Genomic DNA, 21674 nt, shown 5'->3' on the forward strand with positions numbered 1-21674 from the left:
GCATACAGATCTTTTACGTCTTTCGTTAGGTTTATTCCTAGGTATTTTATGATTCTTGGTGCAATTGTAATTGGGATAGATTTCTTGATTTCTCTTGCTACAAGAGAAAGCAATTATTATCATGCTTTCCATCTACCAAGACCTTTCCTCTAAGGGGTGACAAAGCATTTGATGTGTAGCATATGTATAAAGGTGCCAGCAGATAAAGAGATTTGACTTAGGTCATCTCCCAAGAAATACTGTATTTTACCTATCTCTCTGTTCATTGGAAATGCCATAAAGTAGCAAAGGGAGGAATTTTGAAATCCTAACAGACATTGAAACTACTAAAGTGTTTCTTTATTGGGTCAGTATTTCTAGTAGTCAGAGAAACTGAGGAGAGACCATGCTTCTTTCTCTCCCCAATAATTTTATTAGGTTACTGAAATTTCATGGTTTGCTTAGGAGGGAGCATGAGCCGAGTGGTAGACCTGAATCTTGCCTTTTATCGGAGTGTCATGACACTATTATAACCACAAATATTTATCTTTCATTCTCAATGGAGACGGGTCGCCTCTTTGGATCATCCCATGTAGAATACAGTAGACTCTATGTAGAGCTATTTTCCAAATTGTTAGATATTACAACCAGACTAAACTCCATTCATTGTTACAAAAGCCCAGTATGGAAAGACAATTCTACATGATAAAAACATTTAAGACATCAATTTTTTTATTAGCTCTGTTAAATTTAGAGAATTGAAATTCCTTCTGGATGGCTTTCAGTGATCAAAATTTACCAAATTAAAAATAAGGAATCCAGACTTTTCCTTAGAAAGGCAATGAAAGCATAATAGAAAGGATGAATCCTACTGGGTTTACCATTCACCATTCTACTTTTTCACCCAAGATTGTTTGAAAACCTGTCTATATTGATACATATGGATCTAATTCTTTTAACTGTTGTAGATTATTGCATTGCATGAGTAAACCATGTTTTTCTTGGTCCAACACTCCTTTCCCTTTCTGTCATCAACTCCACTGTAAAGAAGAGCCAGTGGTTTGTGTATCCTCTTTCCTTCATTGGGACTTTGGAAAGATAAACAAGACAATAACATGAAATGACTAGAACCCTTTTGTTATGAAGTAGTACAAGCATTAGAACTAATTCTAATTTCTCACACATTGTACTTACTTTCTAGATGGGCAAGATTCCTCAAGCATTCTTTTTTTCTTATTTTAATAATGGAATGGCTGGGGCAACTGGGTGGCTCAGTTGGTTAAGCATTTGTCTGACTTCAGCTCAGGTCATGATCTCACAGTTTGAGCCCTGCATCGGGCTCTGCGCTGACAGCCTGGAGCCTACTTGGGATTCTGTGTCTCCCTCTCTCTCTGCCCCTCCCCCACCTGTTCTCTCTCTCTCTCTCAAAAATAAAATAATATTAAAAATTAAAAAAAATAATGCAATGGTGATAATCCATAAGTGAAAGTGATGGGAATGTAAAATTAGATCATTATGATTAGCTAGGACTTAATGCCACAAATCCAGCCCAAAATAATGCTCCTGAGACCCTAAAACAATCATTTTGCTACTCATAAATAATAGTCTAAGCTGTTGAGTGGATGAGGTCCAGGATTCTCTTTGGTCCCTTAATGGACGGTAATGCTGCTTGGACCATGATTTTCCATTTTTCTTCTTGGAAAGTCTGACTATAGGCCACTCAGTAAAATGAACCTTGGAAATAGGACTTCTGTCTCACACCATCTATTCATGAAAGAGAGCTATAAAAGCAAACACATACCCAGAACCTAATGGAGACATGGCAGTAAGCCTGAGGGAAATGCCATCCCTTTAGCCTCTCTTTTAATCCCCTTGTAGCTTTATTTAGTTTCAGGACAGGGTGAAGGCATCAGTTGTGGGCAGACGTTCGTGTTTTCTGAACTTGTTTATTCAGAAAGTAGTTGAAAGACATAAGAATGAATAACTCTGGAAAGAGCCAGTACTAAGAAAACTGGGAAGGGCATCCAAAATAGTATTTCCACAGCTTTGTTGCTATCTGGAAACTACCTAGAATATTTTAATGAAACTATTCTGTGTGATAACACCTAGTGTTTTAATGTAAAGTACATCTGTCTTGATTCCTGCACAAAATTTCCAAAGTAAACTCATAGGTAGGCATGACTTAGAAATGGGACGAAGGAGTCTAGTTTTGGACTGGACTCAGACTGGACTCAACAGTGGATTAGAAAGGATATCAAGGGAAACCACCCTTGTTTCTCTCACTCCTTCCCTGTTTCTTGTGAAATTGGTTTATGCTTCCCTAGAATCCTTTGATTCTGTTTTGCTCTTTTCACTAAATCTTCCTACAGCTTGATCTGTCAGTTTCTGAGCATTTCCTGTTGGTCTGTTTTGCTTTTTCTTAATATCAGGGAAACTTTTTTTTCTACGGAATTCAACTTCAATCTTATTCAACACCATTACCATTGACATATAGCCTCTTGGGCTGAAGTAAGCAGGTTACCCAGAGATTCTTCCATTCTTAGAGTGCTTTTTATCCAGTGGACTGCAGGGCATTTGACATTAAGCACCTCCTTTGCCCTTCCACTGTCCTTGTGAAAGAAGCAAACATCAGGCCTTCTTGACATATGAGGGAAGGGATTCTCTGAGAGATCTTCCTTTTCCAGGAATCACGCTAAGTCAGTGTCAGGTAGATTTAGACATCCAGAGAGAGAACCAGCTCCCTTGGGTCTCCCTTGGAGTTAATTCTGACTACTATTTCAAACTTGTTTCCATCATTCAAGTTTTGTTATCCAAATAGACCTTATCCATGGTTTCCTTGGCCTCTGATTATTACCAATCTTTTTTAACCTCTCAGGACTACTTACTCTAAACAACATCTCCCAAGTTGATTTTGTGTGTCAGGCCTAATACAGTTTGAAAAAAGATTACTGAGTGCCTAATCGTAACCATTTATTTATTATGTATAGGCCCATAATGTATTGGATATTGTGCCAAGCAAAGGCAAGAGACAGCTCCCTGGCTTAAAGATCTCACAGCCTAGGCTGGAGAGCCAATCCTAAACAGATGTGACTACAGTAGGACAATTACCTTATATAGAATAGTAGAGAAAATTCATTCAACCAATGTTGAGTGCCTACGGTGAGTGAGATTCTGTGCCAGGCATTGTTTATATAGTCATGAACAGAATAGATAAACTTATAATTAAAATACCTAACCCAATGTATATTACGTTGTAATATTGTATATTACAAATCGTGGGATGTTTAGGTTTGGTGGGGGGGGGGGGCAGAGTTTTAAGAAACCTACTTTAAGGGGTGCCTGAGTGGCTCAGTCAGTTGAGCATCTGACTCTTGATTTCAGCTCAGGTCATGATCTCACAGGTCACGGGATCGAGCCCAGCATCAAGCTCTGCCCTGGGCATGGAGCCTGCTTGAGATATTCTCTCTCTCTGTCTCTCTCCGTCTCTCTCCGTCTCTCTCCGTCTCTCTCCGTCTCTGTCCGTCTCTCTCCTTCTCCCCTGCTCTTGCAGACACTCTCTCACTCTCTCTCTCAAATAAGCATTAAAAAAAAATTTAAAAACCTACTTTAAAAGAGTGGTGGGAAGGCCTCTCTTTTAAGCTGACATTTAACCCGGGGCAAGCTCTAGTCATGGGAAATGTAGGAAGAAAAACATCCCAGGTAGAAGGAATATCATGGGCGGCAGCCGTGAAGTGGGTGAGAGCTTGGCCTACTGAGAAACCAGAATGGGCTAGTGCCCTGGGAACTGAGGCAAACTGTACACACTGTGCCCTGAAGGCCATGAAAAGGGCTTTGTATTTCATTCAATATTCAGTGGGAAGCCTTAGAAGAGTTTGTAAAATGAAAGTGATATGATTGCGTTTATGTTTTAAAGGATTATTCTGACTGCTATGTAGAAAATCAGTGGAAGCGGGCAGGAGTAGATACAAGGAGGTGATTGAAGTAACTCACGTGAAAAACAATAGTGCTTTGGGCCAGAGTGGTAGAAGTTGAGATAGAAAAATATGGTATATTTTAGAAGTAGAAAATGCAAGGATTTGGTTATGATTTTGACCTTGGCGTCGAAGGGGGGGGGTGCCTAAAAATAATTTCCGGGTTTTGATCCTCTTAGTGACTGGTGATGCCATTTATGGAGTGGTGGGAGACTATGAAAAGAACAGGTTTGTGTTGTGGTCAGGGACTCGGGGAGAATTCGAATTCCTGGACAGCTTTCATGTCATGGTGTCCAGCAGGGCAGGGGAAATGTAAATGTGCATGTTGAGAATGTAGTTTGGAGTCAACAATACAAACTTGAGACTCATCAGCAGAAGAATGGTAGCAGTGTATTTAGCTAATTATATGATGATAGAACGGAGGACGACGTTGGGAGCTGAATATATTTAGTGTAAGAGGGAGAAGAGGAGGAAGAGCCGGTGGAGGGGATGGAGAAAGCAATCAGAATGGTTGAGATATTGACCAATATTGAACATGGGCAAAAGTGTCTGGCTGCCACTGAAAAGTACTTTGTCATTCATGATAATAATAATAATAATAATAATAATAATAATAGAACCACTGTTTCTGAGAATGTGTGCTAACTATAAAGCATTACCTATATGCAGCTAACGCATCAGTAATGTATGACATATTGGAAGTAAGGAATGTATGTAAGATTCCGAGCCTCTGCCAATCACTGTGGGACTCCACATCCTACCCAAGTAGACTTGCATTTCATGGCATGAAGGAAATGGGACATGTTCCCTTTCAAATTATGTGCATGTTTATTTCCTATAATCAATAATAAAGTGACCAAAGAGTTTCAAAACTTCTTTCCTTACCCACTCCTGCCCATGCGTCTACCCCCCAGTCCTCCCCATGACTGCACTGTGGTATCTGTCGGTGATAGCATGTGCTGCCATTCCCAAGCCCTTGTTCTCCCAACTGTGTGTGGCTTCTAGCACTTAAATTAAATCTTATTTATTCACAGATGCCGATGCCATTTTATAGAACTGTAAAAAAGGAAGCACATGGCTTCTGGCAGGGGCGTACAGCTCCAACATGGCCTTCCACTGTTTTTGCAGTAGACCGTTAGGACTGCAGGCACTGTGCCTCTCGCTTACGAGTTAAGAGAAGCCCAATCTGTGGAGAAAACTTTGCAAATGTGAAAGTTACCTATAAAGCATTCTGTACCATCTGTGTGGCTTTCTTTCCACACAGCTTCTTTAACATACGTATTCATGTTCAAGTGGTTAATTATGATTATTGATATCTCCATATCATTACTTGTGATAGTAACAGTGAAACTGCTACTTTGGCATTTTATTTGATTTTAAAACCTAGGAAAACATGTGTGATCTACCTTATCATCATAAATCTATGGGGGGGAGGGAATGCAAAACTTTGAATTTTGAAATTTAAGCAGTTCCTTTGAATTGCCACTCTTGGGGGAGTTTTATTTTACAGAGACAGCACCTTTGGCCACACCCTGGAGTATGCAACTATAACAGGAAGTATCCACTTCTGAGGCAGGGCCATGAAAAGGGGCTCTTGGGTGGTAGAGACAGAGCTGTGCCTTGGGATGTCTCGGGATATGACAGAGTACCTTGCCTCATGAAATATTCTGCCCCTCCTCTGTGTTCCCCCAAATAACTCAGATATGAGCTGCAGTATATCCTAGTCCTGTACCTACCTAATGGTGAGATTCAACTAGAAATGGTGGTTCTCTATCCAGGATCAACAGTTGAGGAAAGCCAACAAACTCAACAAGCGGAGCATACACCTGAGAAAATACACTTTACGCAGAACAGGTCTTCAGAACATGTGTTTCATAATCTCAAAAAATTACAGGAGGCCAACACTCCATATAAAAGAATCCACTAGAGAGCATAGAAATGAAAGTTTGAGTTGATAAATTTTTTTTTAAAAAAAGATCAGTGAATGCACAGAATAGTAAAGTAGACATCACTGAAAACAAATTAGTGAATTCAAAGATAGATGAAGTTAAGGGAATCTTCTAGAATACAGCTTAAGGAGAGAAATATCTGGAAAGCATGGAGAAATGCTGAGATCTAAAAACTATATTTAGAAACTTAATCTATTTAATCCAATGTCCACTTAATAGAAGTCAAGAGAGGAAGAAATACTCAAACAATATGAGATTACTCCCTAGAAATGAAGAGAAAGACATTGCATCTTTTTTTTAAATGTTTATTTTTTTTTAATTTTTTTTTAATGTTTATTTATTTTTGAGACAGAGAGAGACAGAGCATGAACGAGGGAGAGTCAGAGAGAAAGGGAGACACAGAATCCAAAGCAGGCTCCAGGTTCTGACCTGTCAGTGCAGAGCCCGACGCGGGGGCTTGAACTCACGGACCGTGAGATCACGACCTGAGCTGAAGTCGGATGCTTAACCGACTGAGCCACCCAGGCGCCCCTTAAATGTTTATTTTTGAGAGAGCACATGAGCAGAAGAGGGGCAGAGAGAGGGAGACAGAGGATCCCAAGCAGGCTCCACTCTGTCAGCACAGAGCCCCATGTAGGGCTTGAAATGACGAATTGTGAGATCGTGACCTGAGCCAAAATCAAGGTCCAATGCTTAACCAGCTAAGCCCCCGAGCTCCCCCAACATTGCGTCCTTTATTGAAAGAGCTCTTCAAGTGCCTAACAATGAATGCACACGTATGTATACCTTTAACTCTTTATAATCAAATTTGAGAAATAGGATTTAGAAAAATTCTGAGAGTGAAATAACAAAGTTCTCAGCAGCAATACAGAATACAAGGAAACAATGGAGTGCTATGTGGAAAATCCTAAAGAAAACTAATTTTTAAGCTATAATTGTACATTAACCAAGCTGTCATGAAAGTGAAAGGGGAAAGTGAATTCTTTGGAAACACAGAGCCTAGGAAGTTGACTATTGATAAATCCTCTCTTGAGGTTGTACTCCTTCAATCAGGAAATGAATCCAGGAAGAAACAGAGTGGCAAAATCTGTAATGAACAAGTAAACTCATAAAATGATGCTTAAAGATTAATTGTAAAAATTTTGCTCTTGGTAATCTGAAAGTAAAGTTGCAGACGATATCAACGTGGGGTGTGGCATAGAATGTAGCTGTGAGATTTGGCAGGAGAGAGGGGAGAGCCAGGACACTCTTAGGTTTCTCAGAGTTAGGGTTTAGAGGGGTAATTAACTCTAGATACTCTTAGAATCACAAATATTTGTGTTATGGGATGTTGAAACTTACACATATTCACCCATCAGAAAGTTCAAATTATCATTTTCAAGCAGGTATAGAAAAATGAAGCAAAGGTAATTCAGGGACTCCAACACAAGTCAGGAGAGGGGGAAAAGTAAATAGCTAGAAAGCCTGGTAAATAAAAGTGAAAAAATAAATATGGTGGAGATATATCCAAATACATCTGTAATCACAAAAAACACAAATAGGCCAACTTTACCCAGAGGCAGAAAGCCCTAGGCAAGGCAATGTGAAGGGAAAAGAAATAACATGTTTAAATGTGAGAGAGGACAAGCCATTATTTGCATGCTCTGGTTATCATTTAGAACATCAATGCTGTTTGAGCAGTGCTTCTCCAAAAAAGTGAAGTCCTATCCCTCACAATGCCAAATAATGAATGACTTAAATATACAAAAACAAAAGGCAAAAAAGAAAAAAAATGTATTATGTATATAAAGACACAAAGGAAGTATTTATCGACTGCTTTACAATTAAATTTATAAATGAAAGATATTATAAACTAAGTCCAAAGACAAGCAAAACCATGGGGAAATATATTTGCAATATAGGTAGTAAGGATTTGTACTAAAATTTATGTGATTTGCAAAAATTAGAAAGTTTGGTATTATCAGTTATTGACTGTGAGGAATATAAAATGGTACTCTCATTGTGGAGGGCTATTTGACAGTCTCCACTAAAATTAAAGCCATGCATCCCTTGATGAGCAAGCAAGTGTACTTTCCTATGTCTGACTTCAAAAAGCCTGGTGATGGGGTTGCCTGGGTGGCTCGGTCGGTTAAGTGTCCAACTCTTGATCTCGGCTCAGGTCAGGATCTCACAGTTCGTGAGATCAAGCCCTGCGTGGGGCTCTGCGCTGTCAGCGTGAAGCCTGCTTGGGATTCTCTCTCTCCCTCCCTCTCTCTCTGCCCCTCCTCCTGCTCATGCACAAATGCTCTCCCTCTTTCAAAATGAATAAACATCAAAAAAGAAAGAAAAAAAGAAAAAAACCTGGCACCGTTGCACAGGGACACTCAAAAGAAGTTCTGTTACCTCAAACTGGTAACAGTAATTGAGTCTTGGGAGAGGATGAGGATATGTGTTGGGGGAGCAGAGGCTGGGGTGCAGAGAGCCATTATAAAGAAGGCTTTATCTGTAATGTTTAATAGTTTTACAAGAAGAATGCATATAACCTAAAGTAATTAAAAATCAGCTTTTCAGAATCTTTAAGCGTGGAAGTTTGATTTTCAATTTTGCAGTACAGAATCAAAGGCTGTCCCACAGCAGTTACAAGAAAAAGTAGCCTGTCTTGTCATACAGGGTTCCAGGTTGAGCCCAGTGTTTATATAATCATGAATCTCTGCTATGGTGCTTCCTTGCTACAATAGGAAGAGGTTTTAGATGGAGATGAAGTTTGCATACACCCTTCACATTATGTTGATGGATCGCAGTTGGAAACTGTCTGCATTTATCATTAGGCATATCAATTTTTTAATGTTTAAATATCTGTAATTTTCTTTTGTTTAATGCTGATGTGGTTGGACTTATTATATAGCTCACCGTTTAGGATGGTGAAATCTTAAAAAGTACATCAAAGGCAGATTATTCTTTCCAGTCCTGTGTTTCAGGTCTGCAGAAAATGGTAGGTTATGCACTCAAGTTTTTTAACTTCATTATATAAGTGGCATTAAACCAGACATAAAATAATTGCCAATGATAACAGCATTGTTTCACTGAGCTTTTATTCATGACTCTGAGTCATTTTTCCTCCTCAGAATGAGAAGTGTATCTTTTTGTTTGTTTTTGTGTGTGTGTGTGTGGTTTTTTTTTTTTTTTCAACCAGGTTCTAAATACCCAACTTTTGACCATATTTTTCTTCTGCTTTGGCTTTTTTTTTTTCTGTCAGTCATTATATTTTGGGGGGAAACTTCTTTAAATTTTTTTAAGGGAAGGACCAAAGCTAGCAAAGAAACAGATGTATCCCATATAAAATAGGCAATAAATCTTGTCCCACAAATTCTTTGCTCTGAACTTTCTGACAGAAACTGTCAAATATCCACTTTAATTCAGGTATAAAATGTTCGCTCCGTGTCATGGCGCCAACAGCCATGTGCCAGAATGAAGTTAGTGACCAGCCATAAAAACAGCAGCATAAGCACCTTTGAAATGGTGCAAGTCATGGTGGGTGAGAACGAGCCATATAAATCCATGGGGAATTAATCTCGGCTTTGCTACTATCCTGCTGCGCATTTACAATGCAGGAGTAGTAATACTTTTAAAAGGAGAGAGAATAAGAGAGCCGTGTGTACACCTAATGAGCTTGTGGGAGGGGAGAAGGTGGTTCATGGATCAGAAAGCAATAGCTTTTCCTCCCCCTCCGAGGAGCTCTGGAATCCCCTTGAAGAGGGCAGATCCGAGCCTGAGTTGAACATGTGGGGTGGTTCCTCAGCTTGCATAGCCTGGCTTCACAGATCATGTGAAACCAATCTCCCCGAAGCGCAATCACAAGAAATGACTTCAGCTTCATAAATCATTGTTATCATCCCACAGGAGGAGGTAATGCTATGGTTTTTCTCCAGTAAAACATTTCAAGCCTCTGGTTTCAGGAGCTTCCCCCGCCCCCTTTCTGAAATCAGCTTTATGCCATTTGCACAATTAGCTTCAGGTCCCTGCCTAAAGGAGACCGTGGCACTTCTCCAATTTACCTAATATTTGACCATTTCCTCCACTCAGATTTTAAAGGAGACTTATTCCCTGCTGAGGGGCGGGAGGTGTGTGTGTGCATGCGTGTACGTATCTTGTCTTATATTCAGAGTCCTCACACTTGCTTCCAAGCATATACTGACCCTCAGTATTTTCTCCTGTTAAGAATATTTTCTTTAACCTGTATTTTCCAAATACAGAACAGACATATTCGGTTTAAACACAGCGGAAAGAAATTTTAACTGATTTTGCAGCATAAGACATGATTTTATTTTATTTTTTTAATTTTTTAACGTTTATTTTTGAGACAGAGACAGACAGAGCATGAATGGGGGAGGGTCAGAGAGAGAGGGAGACACAGAATCTGAAACAGGCTCCAGGCTCCGAGCTGTCAGCCCAGAGCCCGACGCGGGGCTCGAACTCAGACCGCGAGATCATGACCTGAGCCAAATTCGGGCACCTACCAACTGAGCCACCCAGGCACCCCAAGACATGATTTTAATACTTGTGGCCATCTAAAACATTTCTCTACTAAGCCACAGAAAGCAGACAACTAAAGAGTAAAGCAACAGATCATTTCCAGGTTGAATCAAAATAAAAGTCTGCTTTAAGTACATTTGATAATGTTTTAATAGTCCTTCATAACCAAACATTTTTCTCCTAAAAGATATTATTGAAGAAACGTTGTCATAAAATTATTTTGAAATGTTGTCATGGGTTTCTAGAAAATTATTTTATTTGAATTGGTTTCATACCCACTTTGGAAAAAAAGGCTTATTTTCCAACAATTAGTTTTCAATCATTACCAATTAAATGGCAAATGATAAAGTATCTTAAAAGTATTCATTTAAAGGTTGACCTATTCTTCGACATGTTAAATGAAAAAGCAAGAAAATTATATATTCAGTATGACCTCAACTATATAAACCAGCACACGTGGCTTTGTGATTCTAAACGTACACCTACATTTATGGAAATGAATCAAAATATTAGCAGAGGCTATTACATAAGAAAGCCTTCTGCACTATTTTCCTCTTTTTTTCTCTTTTTTCCCTCAGATATCCACATGTTCTACAATGAGGAGTTGTTTTAAAATCTGGGAGAAATTATAAAGATTTGTTAAAAGTGGGGGTGGGGGGCAGGAAAGGAGGATGTGGGTCCTGAGAGACCACCCCAAATTCTGTTAAACTCACCATCAGCACTTTTACCCAGCAGACTTCTAAGTGGGGTGGTCAGTTTTAAAACCAAACCTCATTTCTTTGTTTCTTTTTTACTGACTCTGATAAGGATCACTTGCGCTAATAGTCCTTCTGCATAACTTCTACTGGCAGAGCAAATTAAGTGTGCTTTAATGTGGAAAATGTCTCCTACAGTGTCTTCTTGGGGAATCACCGTTCACCTAGTGTTTTCCTTTCTTGGACGTACCTCCCAAGAGACAAACTATCCCTTGCCTTCCCTGCACCTATACTCTTGGTAGCATCACAACTCTTGAAGTTAGGGTATAATTCTTGGTTACCATTTTTAGCGGACCAATTTAAATCCCCAACTATGACAAATTCTTGACTGTAAGAAAGCAAATTTGATGGATTATTTTGATACTCAGAGCAATAACAGATATCACGACAGTGAGAATTTTCTCAGTTTCAGTTTTTTAGTTGCCCTATAAATCTGGTTTCCCAAGTACACTACACCTTTGCCAGGGTTCTAAAAGAAGTCCCGTTTAAGGATGGCAATGGGTGTTCTATGATTACTTATGTACATTCATGACTAAACATGGGAATACTTGTTTTTCTGAAGGGTTTCAATTATTTAACAAATGTTTTATGCTACAAAAAATGTAAGTGGTTTAGTATAAATAAATCTAGATGAACAAGAAATCTACTTTGTAAAGGTATGGGTACCATGTAATATTTTATCTGAAATATGAGTATGGCTTTCTTTTTCCTCTCTTTGTTTTTGATTAGTTAAAACCAATCTTAATCTATTAAGATCTCTGACCATGCATAATGGCTTTTATCTGAGTTTTCATCTTTATAATGTGATTAAAATCATTCTTCACATTGTATATATTTCTGGACAATTCATAAAAATATGTGGGATGGTTACTTTATAGAAATGGGTAAAATTTACGTTTGTGTGTGTGTGTGTGTGTGTGTGTGTGTGCGTAAGGTATAAATAAAGGGCTTTAGGACTTTAACGTAGGTGACTATGCCTTTCAATTTAACTTACTCATTCGGATACTTGTTTTTCCAGTTATGAATTCTTATTTCTGTAATTTTCTAGTCTATAATGATATGACAGTTTTAGAGTTCTTAAGCAGGAACATGTAAAGAATAACAGTGTGGTATAGTGAAAAAAACGATGAGTAAAGGAACAAGTTCTTTTTTGCCCCAAGTTAGTTGTATGACCTTGGGCAAGTCACTTTCCGTGTGCTCTGCTTCTGCTTCCAAATACAATTATTTTTTTCTGATTATATTAAATGATGCTAATTCTTAAAAAAGAAGCATATGAAAAATAAAAAGCCTATCAGCCAGAAAGGCAGAAATAGCAACTATAATATTTTGGTATATTACTTTCTGATATTTTTAATAGATAATTTATTTCCGTGGCATACATTGTAATATAATTTAGTCTCACTGTATTTACTGCTTTATATTCTGAATTTTATCTCCATGATACCCTTTGAAAACCTGATTTGTGGGATATTTGGATCTAGTGCATTTGCATCAGGTCTTAGGGAGTTTGTTGTAGGGATAGACATGTTACTGAAGGAAAAACAGGATGCTCAACGACTCAAATGAGTCTCATGGAAGCCCAAGAAAAATCAACCAAGCAAAGGTCACTGAGCAACTTAGAACTGTTGTGGTAGTGGTTGTAATGATTGTAATAATTAACATTTACTGAGCTAATGTACCAAGTGTGATGGCTGAGCACCTTACAAATATCTCATTTAATTATTACAACAACTGTCTAATATAGGTCCTATTATTACTTTCATTTATAGGTTAGAGAACTCAGTGTTAAACAAGTTAAACTTAACTTGCCCAAGGCCAACAACTGGAAAGTAATGGAGTGATTTGAAGCTTTGGTTCCACTGTTATCCACAATGTAGAACTCATCTGATTAGTTGAAAAGGTTAAATGATCTATGTAAACCCCTTAGCATTATTACCTGAGACACAGTACTCAGTGAATATTCTCCTCCCCCCCTCCTCCTCCTCTTCCTTCTTCTTCATCTTCATCATCACCACCATGACCACCAACCTGATTATTCCAGTCAGTTGTATTGAACTGCTTCGTAAGCAGTTGATCAGCCCATGGATTGACTATCCTTGGATCCCATTAGCTGTGACTGGTGGGCTGAAGGGGTCACAGTTCAGTACACTATTCCATTATCATAAAATCCAATATTTATTCGGTCCCTCATTATTTAACTTTGTTCACTTATAAACTTTGTTCACTTTGTTTACACTAGGTAATTTCTTAGGTTTATTGTAGCTGGTTCTCAGGTGTAGGGTTTCATTTTATCCAGTATACAGATGGACAAGTTGAGATACAAAGAATTAAATGATGGCCCTAAATAACAGAGATAGTCATCAGAGGCAGTTTTGGGAAACCCAAAGAACCCAATTGGTGCCAATTTTTTTTTCCATTTGTTAATGCGGTGCTTAAAGAAATATCTGTTGAAAATCAAGTACTAAAATGCTATGAAAAAAAAAAAAAAGATGAGGCCCTGCTTTTGAAGAGCACTGCTTTAAATCAGAGAAAAAAATGAGCATGCAGCCTGTTACCATTTTGCTCATAAACTGGCTTAAAATTCAAACTAGTAGCTGCTTTTGTAGTCATTCTCATCAATTAAGGAAGCAACAAATTATTGATTTTTAAACACTAAGTTTATGGTCTTAAGTGCTAAATTTTGAATACAAATTTAAAAATATAGTCCATACCTTCCAGAAATTACATACTTTTATGCTAGTGCTAATTCCAAGATAGGACAGGGTAGTTTGGGAAAGGAGACCTTCTTTCAATATTAGCATACCTGCAATTTGTCACCAAATGGTTATTTAGAGGCTTGTGACTCTGAACCCCATTGGCTTTGAAATGTCATCAGGATTCTTGATGAAACAAAATGGGAGCAGCCCTCTTTTTTACATCTAGCTTCTTTGCAATTCCTAACATTTCCTAAATGATGATTCATTTGGTGTCTTCTCCCTGAGTGATGAGACCACAGAGTTCACTTATCCCTACATGGTCCCTGAAAGAATTCTAAAGCACTGAGGAAGGGATGAGCCTTCCCATTGGGAACGAGATGGCAGGGAGACAAGGTAAACACTATAGAAAACAGGAGTTATGTATATTCTTTAAGTGAAAATTATATTTTATAAGCATGTTTGTTTAGAAATATTGGTGAAAAAATAACTCTAAGTAAAAACTTTTTTTTTTTTTTCAAAAGAGATGTCACTTCTACTAATGCTGATAAGTTAAAGGTATACACAGGCTTACAGGATGAGATAAAATGGAGAATTTCAGGCCCTGTTTGAGAATGCATCCACCTGACTCCCATTAATGTTAATGAGCCTCTCACTGGATCATTCTAAGTTTTACCCCCATGGTCTGTTTTGAAGCATCAAGAGTCAGGAAATTTAGAATGAAAGCTGAAATTCCATTTTGGTTGGCACTTTCTCTCTGATGTATATACTCCTATGGAAAATGTGCCGTTTAGTGCAACTTCAAGATACCACCTTACTATTTGAGCATTCTAGAGGGAAATCTAGCCTGTTGGGAAGCAGCAGGGGACCCTGGGACATAGATTGGCTTATGAGTTGAGACCTAGATACAGGAGAGTCATTCCCTTTCTTATTTCACCTTCTTATTTCTGTAACATTAAATCGTTGGAATAGGTTATAGTTAGGTTATGGATTATGCAGTCTTACGAATTTTCTCAAGTAATTGCATCTGCATCCCTTGATGCCAAAAAAAATTGCTGTGTACAGATAGTTGTACAGAATTGAAGGACATCACTGGACTATACCAAAGCAGGGGAAAAAAGATCACAGCCTATTAACAGCTAAATAAATGGTTGCCTTTAAGAAGAATGAGCATTTGCTTATGCTCATGAGAAGAATTCTCATGAAGAAATGAGAAGAATTCTCCTACAGTCTAAAGATTGAGTGTTGTGTCCATATGGGGAGTGGTTGAAAACTTAACCTGTGGGGGTGAAAGTCTCATCAAAGGTGAGGGGAAAAAAAGTTATAAAGCTTTTATAGTGGGTTGACTTGTGAACTGTGGATAAATTTATTTCATTTAGATCCCATTTATACTCTTAGTCTGATTACCTTCTAGAGTTGTGAATGGATAAAATTTTTATTTTTTTTATAATTACTATAAAGAACAAACCAGATGCATAATCTGATGAGCACTTAGAGTTATGTTGTGACCTCTTAAACTATATTCCTCACCTACACAAATAATTATTACAGTCATCACAGAATATAAAAGAATCATGCAATTCTTTTATTATATAACCAGGGAGATTTTTCTCATTCAAATTATTATATCAGTAAGATATTTTATGAGGTATTTTAATATTATGCCCACATTTTGAAATATAAAAATGGAAATGACCTAAGATCATTAGTTATTTGTAAGCTTGATTGTATCAGGACTCACTTTTTGCAACCATTTATGAGAGAATTAAGTTCTGTTGCCATCATTGTGTATAATGAATTAACACCTCCCTACCATCTAAAATGGTACTACTTGGGGTACCCAGGTGGTTCAGTTGGTTAAGCATCTGACTCTTGATTTCTGCTCAGGTCATAGTCTCACGGTTTATAAGATCAAGCCCTTCATGGGGCTCTGTGTTGGCAGTATGGAGCCTGCTTGGAATTCTCTCTCTGCTCCTCCCCTGCTCATGCTTGCTTGCTCGTGCGCGCTCTCTCTCTCTCTCTCTCTCTCTCTCACACACACACACTCCCTCAAAATAAATAAACTTAAAAAATTTTACATAAAATGGTCCTAAATTATGTACATATGAGTTGGGGGGAACTTAGAAAATAGCTGGTCAAATCACTTCCCACATTCTATAGTTCAGATGAAGAACTTTGGTTGAGAAAAGCCCCAAGTGCCCAAGTTAAGGTGATACCAATATTTAGGTTTTTTTGATGCCCATAAGAATATTCAGGTTCAGTTATAAAGGCAGCTGAAAAGGGCAGATAAAAATGATGAAAATGATGAGATCTGGAAAGTCTGACTGAACACAGGAGGATCCCCACTCAATCAGCCTGAGAGTTAGACTAAATGACTTTTAAGACTCCCTGTACCTGGGTTCTTTTGATTTTATGACTCCTAAGGACTCTTCAAAGTCTTCTGATACAGTGTCTTTTACTTAGTACTTTCATCAAAAGCCTGGGTTTTCTACTCCACTTTAGTCTTAGGTGACCTAGAAATCACATTATACCCATATACTGGGAACCTTGATAGCATGCCTCTAGCCAGCCTCACACCAATTTACCCAGAAAACCTCACAGACGGCCCCTGCTCTTCAAGTTAACCATCCAACTAGACATTTGCAAATGTAAACTCTATGACAGACCAGAAATGATCATTCTAATTTAACCACAACCAGGAAAACTAATAAAACGGGAAGATGAGATAGGCAGATAGCATCCTTTTGGGGCAAGTATACTGAGAGGAAAAATGTAAAATGTAAGATGGCCCCATTATTCAGTGGTTCCACATATGTATATTTTTCCCCTCTCAAATATTGAAAAGTCATCCCTCTTTCCAGTGTTCATGTGCTGTTGCCTCTGTTGGTGAAAGCATTCTTTTCTTCTAGAAAGTGCGTGACAGGGCAATTTTCTAAGAAATGACAAATGGCTGCCATGTTCACATCAGATGGATACCACATGAAGTGGAGTGCGGTCCCTTTGTTTCCTTGTTAGCATCACCTGGCTCCTCTATTTGGAGAGCTGTAATAAAAACAGCTTCTTTACTGTGCGTCCTGTTGGTTTATACCAACCATGTCAGGTCCATAAACCATGGTATATTAAAGTGTAATAGACTGTGTAAAGAATACTGGGAAGATATTCCAACCTCTATCCCTTTCCCTCATTCCACTCTTTACTACCTCCCAGATGGGTATCCATAAATATGACTTAATTATCTTTGGCATAAAACCCACACTTTCTTTGAAGAGTGACGTCCTTCTTCAGCCACTCTAAGTGCATGAATACCACCCTCTTGAGGATAAAACCTTGAATATTTTGGTACATTTAGGTGACAAGTGTTCATAGTCCAAATATTTTCTGGAAGTGTCATTTTATTTATAAAAACTCTACATTTTTCATAATCACTCTATTCGAACATTTTAGTCCAATCCAGACAAAACTCAGGGTCAATGTTATTTGTATCTATGATCTGTCATTCTATATAATGTATTGATCTAGCATAGGATACACCAGGATGAAAGTCAGTACTCTCTCACTCTTTGATTCTCTTATACTCTCTTCTATCTTGTTGAAAACAGAAAATGAATATTATAAATAGCTGTGCCAGGAAATGGACTCTGATTCCCCATTGGGGAGATAATAAGGGACTGTGTTCCACTAGTGTGGGCCCCTTGCTTTCAGCTGATTCATCTGTCAGAGAGATGGAGTTCCTACCAGGTGTTAAAGTTGAGAGAAGTGGATTCTGAAATTCCATTGTGAGATAGATTTTGGTTCCTGCCCTGAAACACTGAGTCTAGTAGGAAAAGCAGACTGCCAGCAAATGGTGTCAGTACTGTGCCCCACATATGTGAACACAGTGTTGTTGGGCTGCACAGAAAGAACAGGTCACCAGTTGATAAAGGCCCCCGTGGAGGTCTTCATGAAAGGAGTAATTTTAAAGCTCGGTTTTTGAAGGAAGACAAGACATTTACAGTGGGGGTGTTTGGGAAGGAGAAGGCAGGGAGGAGGAGGGATTCAAAGCAGGAGAAACAGTGTTCCTAAAGCTGAAGGTACAAGAAAACAGGTTGAGTGGCAGGAACAGCACAGAGTCGTACGAGACAGGAGTATGGGGCACGTAGTGGGAAGTAGCAGGAGCCAGGTTGCGAAGGGCTTACTGTGCAGTGTGAGTGTACTTCACCCTGTACAGAGAGGAAGCTCATGGACACATAAGCACAGGAGTGGCATGATCCAGTTTGCCTTTTAAGTTGGTAACTTGGGTGCAGTGCAGAGACCTGGGTTTCCTGTGCAATGCAAGGAACCCATTGTAGATCATAGACCCTAGAGGTTAAAGAAGGAATCTTTGCTCTCAGAAAATTACCTTGATAGGTAGACCCCCTGCATCATTATCTTTCATTTAGTATATGAGAAGTGATTCAGTTTAATCAGGTCAGAGATTGATAAGTCAGTTATCATTAAGTAGAAAAATCATAAGCCCCTCACACCTAGCCCTTTGACTCCCAGGTATTTGCAAATTATACATCAGTTTCTGTCTTCTTCCCCCCTCCCGAGGATAAAAAAAAAGGGGGGGGGGCTGAAACAGCAAATTAAATGACTGACACAGGGAACACCCTCCTGTAGACAAGCCTTGCTTAGGCACCTTGATAAGGACGTCAGCTTTGTAAGTAAAATGGGAAAAATAGTGAGGTTCTGGGCAGAGCACACCTGATGTGACTTGAAAATGATCACAAGCAAAATTACCCTCTATTGAGAGTATTGTTGACCTCCGTAAGAAAGAAAGGAACGTTTGCTCGAAATTTTGCAGTGCTCTTTCCATAGGCAGACAGCTGGAATAATGACTACTGGCATTTGCTTCTCAGCAGTCAGATAATAAATGGCTGCGTTGTTGAGTGTCTGTGTGTTGATCCCTCGAGTTCAGTACCTCCAAAGGTCACAACCACCTTGCAAGGGAGATCTTACCATTCCAGTTTTATGGGTAAGGCTCAGAGGAGTTAAGTGACTTCCCCAAGGTCTTTCAGTTAATACGTGATAGAGCACAGCCAACCTGGGCCCGCCTGCTGCAGAGCCCAAGCTCTTTCCCCTATGCTCCAGCAGCATTTAACTTTGTCAAAACAGCCATCCCACTGGAAGCTTGAACCCCCAGTGGTCTCGACACGACATGGAGCCATCAGAGGTCTGGCTGCGGAGGTTCTGATTCAAGCAAGCCTTGTCCCCTTTTCATGTAGCCTTCATATGTAGGTGCAGGGAGGAGTTACCATCTTCATTTTACGGAGATGGAAGCTGAAACGTGTGACTTGTCCCAGACACTCAAGTGGCAGAGCTGGAATTTAACGATCCTGAGTTCTGCCTCACGAGGTTGGCCACAGCACTTAGGAAGTTTTGTTAATTGACATTTCCTGGACGTTGAGATAATAGTAAATAACTTCAGCCTGACATTCTTCTCTAAGCCTGTGTTTGTATTCTAAATATCAAGTTTTATGCTTAGGAAACCTAGCCTCTTTCTTTTTAAGCAATGTTTATCCAATAAGTGCATTTGTCAAGTAAAATAATTTATTGAATATATAGGCACTCTTCCCATGTTTAAGGCTCAGCAGAAGACAAGCCAGATGAAGTTGCTTCTTTCCTGGAGCTTACATTCAGTTGTCTTATCATAAATGAATGAGACAATGAATAGTCTACCAGGTAGATAGAGGCTGGGCAGAAAAGGGGTAGTGTGCGGTGGCAGAGAGAGTTGGGGGCGGGGACGGGGATGTGCCACAAGGGGTGATCTTTTATTTAGTCAAGTCAGAGAGGGTGATACCTGAGCTGAGACCTGAATACTGTAAGGAAGCCAGTCAGGCAGAGACTGTAGGCAAGGTGTCCCAGAGAGGCGTGGCAAGTGCAGACACCCCCAGTGCGCATGCTCAGTGCACTCAAGCATCGACAAGCTGGCCAGCGAGCGTGGAAAGGAATGAACGTGGCAAAGAGGAGGTGGTGTCCCAGAGGAGCCAGGGAGCGGACCTGCAGGGCTGAATGGGACGTCATGAAGATATTAGAGGTTATGTCAAGGGTGACGACGAGCCTTTGAAAGGTTTTGAGCGGAGGAGTAACTTAATAAAATTTGCGTTTTAATATCAATGATGCTGATGATGACATACTAGTAATATCTGTCATGTCATTTGTTGATCATATTTTATGTGCTAAGCCTTCGATGTGTATTACCTCATTTATCTTTAGAACAGCTGTGTGAGAGTAGTCACTGGGGCTATTCTTATAGGACAGATGAATTAATAACTATGCGGTTGGTCCTGAGTAACTTGACCACAGTGACACAGGTAGTAAATAGCAGAGTTAGGCTTAATTAAATACTGGCATTTTAAAATCCTTTAATACCTTTTACCTTGAAGTATCACGACATAGGCCCTAATAGATATGATGGATTTTCCTTTCCTATTCACTTTACAACATTATAGTCTGTTTGTTTGTTTGTATGAAATTTATTGTCAAATTGGTTTCCATACAACACCCAGTGCTCATCCCAACAGGCGCCCTCCTCAATGCCCATCACCCACTTTCCCCTCCCTCCCACACCATTGTAGTCTTCAATGAAAGGAACCTTAGGGCTTTTATGGATTACAACTTGCCTATTTTTCTAGACATTTTTAAGCTTGCTTGTTTGCTTGCTTATTTATTTATTTATTCATTCATTCATTCATTTTGAAACAGAGTATGCGTGGAGGAGGGGCAGAGAGAGAGAGAGAGAGAGAAAGAATCCCAAGCAGGCTCCATGCTATCAGCACAGAGCCCAATGTGGGGCTTGATCCCATGACCCTGGGATCATGACCTGAGCTGAAATCAAGAGTCTGATACTTAACCGACGGAGCCTCCCAGGTCCCCCTTCTAGACATTTTTAAAGTGAAAGAGTGCTATTATCATATATAACAGTGTTATTTTTCTGATTAGAGAAAGATCTATAAAAGCACTACCCAAAAATGAAGCCTCCTGCATAAATAGTTTCACAGAACACTATAAATTCCTAATCTCTAAATTCAGGGTTGTATCTCAGTATGATGGATTTCCTTAGCAGTCTTAAGTAGTTTTTTCAAGACATTTAAAATCAGTATTCTGAGAAAGGAGACTGTAGGCTTCCACAGGCTGCCAAAGGAGGCCCTGGGTATAGAGACAGTGCACGCAAAGGTTCTGGTGATTTTATCTGGACCTGAGCAGAAGTGCTGTAAATGGTACAGGGTTTCCGATGTTTGGGGAGGGGTGGGGAGAGTGCCAAATACATGGCAAAGCTCACAAAGAGGCCAGCTGTAGCTAGGGTGACTACATGTACCAATCTGGCCAGGATTGTTGCAATTTATGTTTTCGTCAAGGTGTAATTATTAGTTATCGCCTTCTTTCAGTCTCAGACGTGTCCTAGTGAGAATAGTAAATTATATGGCCACCATTGGCTGTAGTTGTTCTCACGAAAGTGGGGGTGGGAGATATAGCCAATTGGGAGCTATCTCCAGGACATGTGGTATGGGCCACCAACCGCTGAGTTCAGAATTATTTTGATAACGTGGTAATTAAAGTTAGAAGATTATGCAAAACATGGGATGCCTGGGTGGCTCAGTTGGCTGAGTGTCTGACTTTGGCTCAGGTCTCAGGTCATGATCTCACAGTTCGTGAGTTTGAGCCCTGCATCCTGCTCTGTGCTGAGAGCTCAGAGCCTGGAGCCTGCTTCAGATTCTGTGTCTATCTATGCCCCTCCCCCTGTCATACTCTTTCTTTCTTTCTTTCTTTCTTTCTTTCTTTCTTTCTTTCTTTCTT

At 39.4% G+C, this 21674-nt stretch overlaps 1 protein-coding gene across 3 annotated transcripts in view; it reads left to right on the forward strand.

Moving 5' to 3' along the window:
- The window catches only part of FMN1 (formin 1), a 427872-nt gene that overhangs the window by 362599 nt on the left and 43599 nt on the right, over window positions 1-21674 (forward strand). The gene's annotated exons all lie outside the window — the stretch shown is intronic.

The sequence above is a fragment of the Panthera uncia genome (genome assembly GCF_023721935.1).
Source record: "Panthera uncia isolate 11264 chromosome B3 unlocalized genomic scaffold, Puncia_PCG_1.0 HiC_scaffold_1, whole genome shotgun sequence".
Classification (NCBI taxonomy): Eukaryota; Metazoa; Chordata; class Mammalia; order Carnivora; family Felidae; genus Panthera; species Panthera uncia.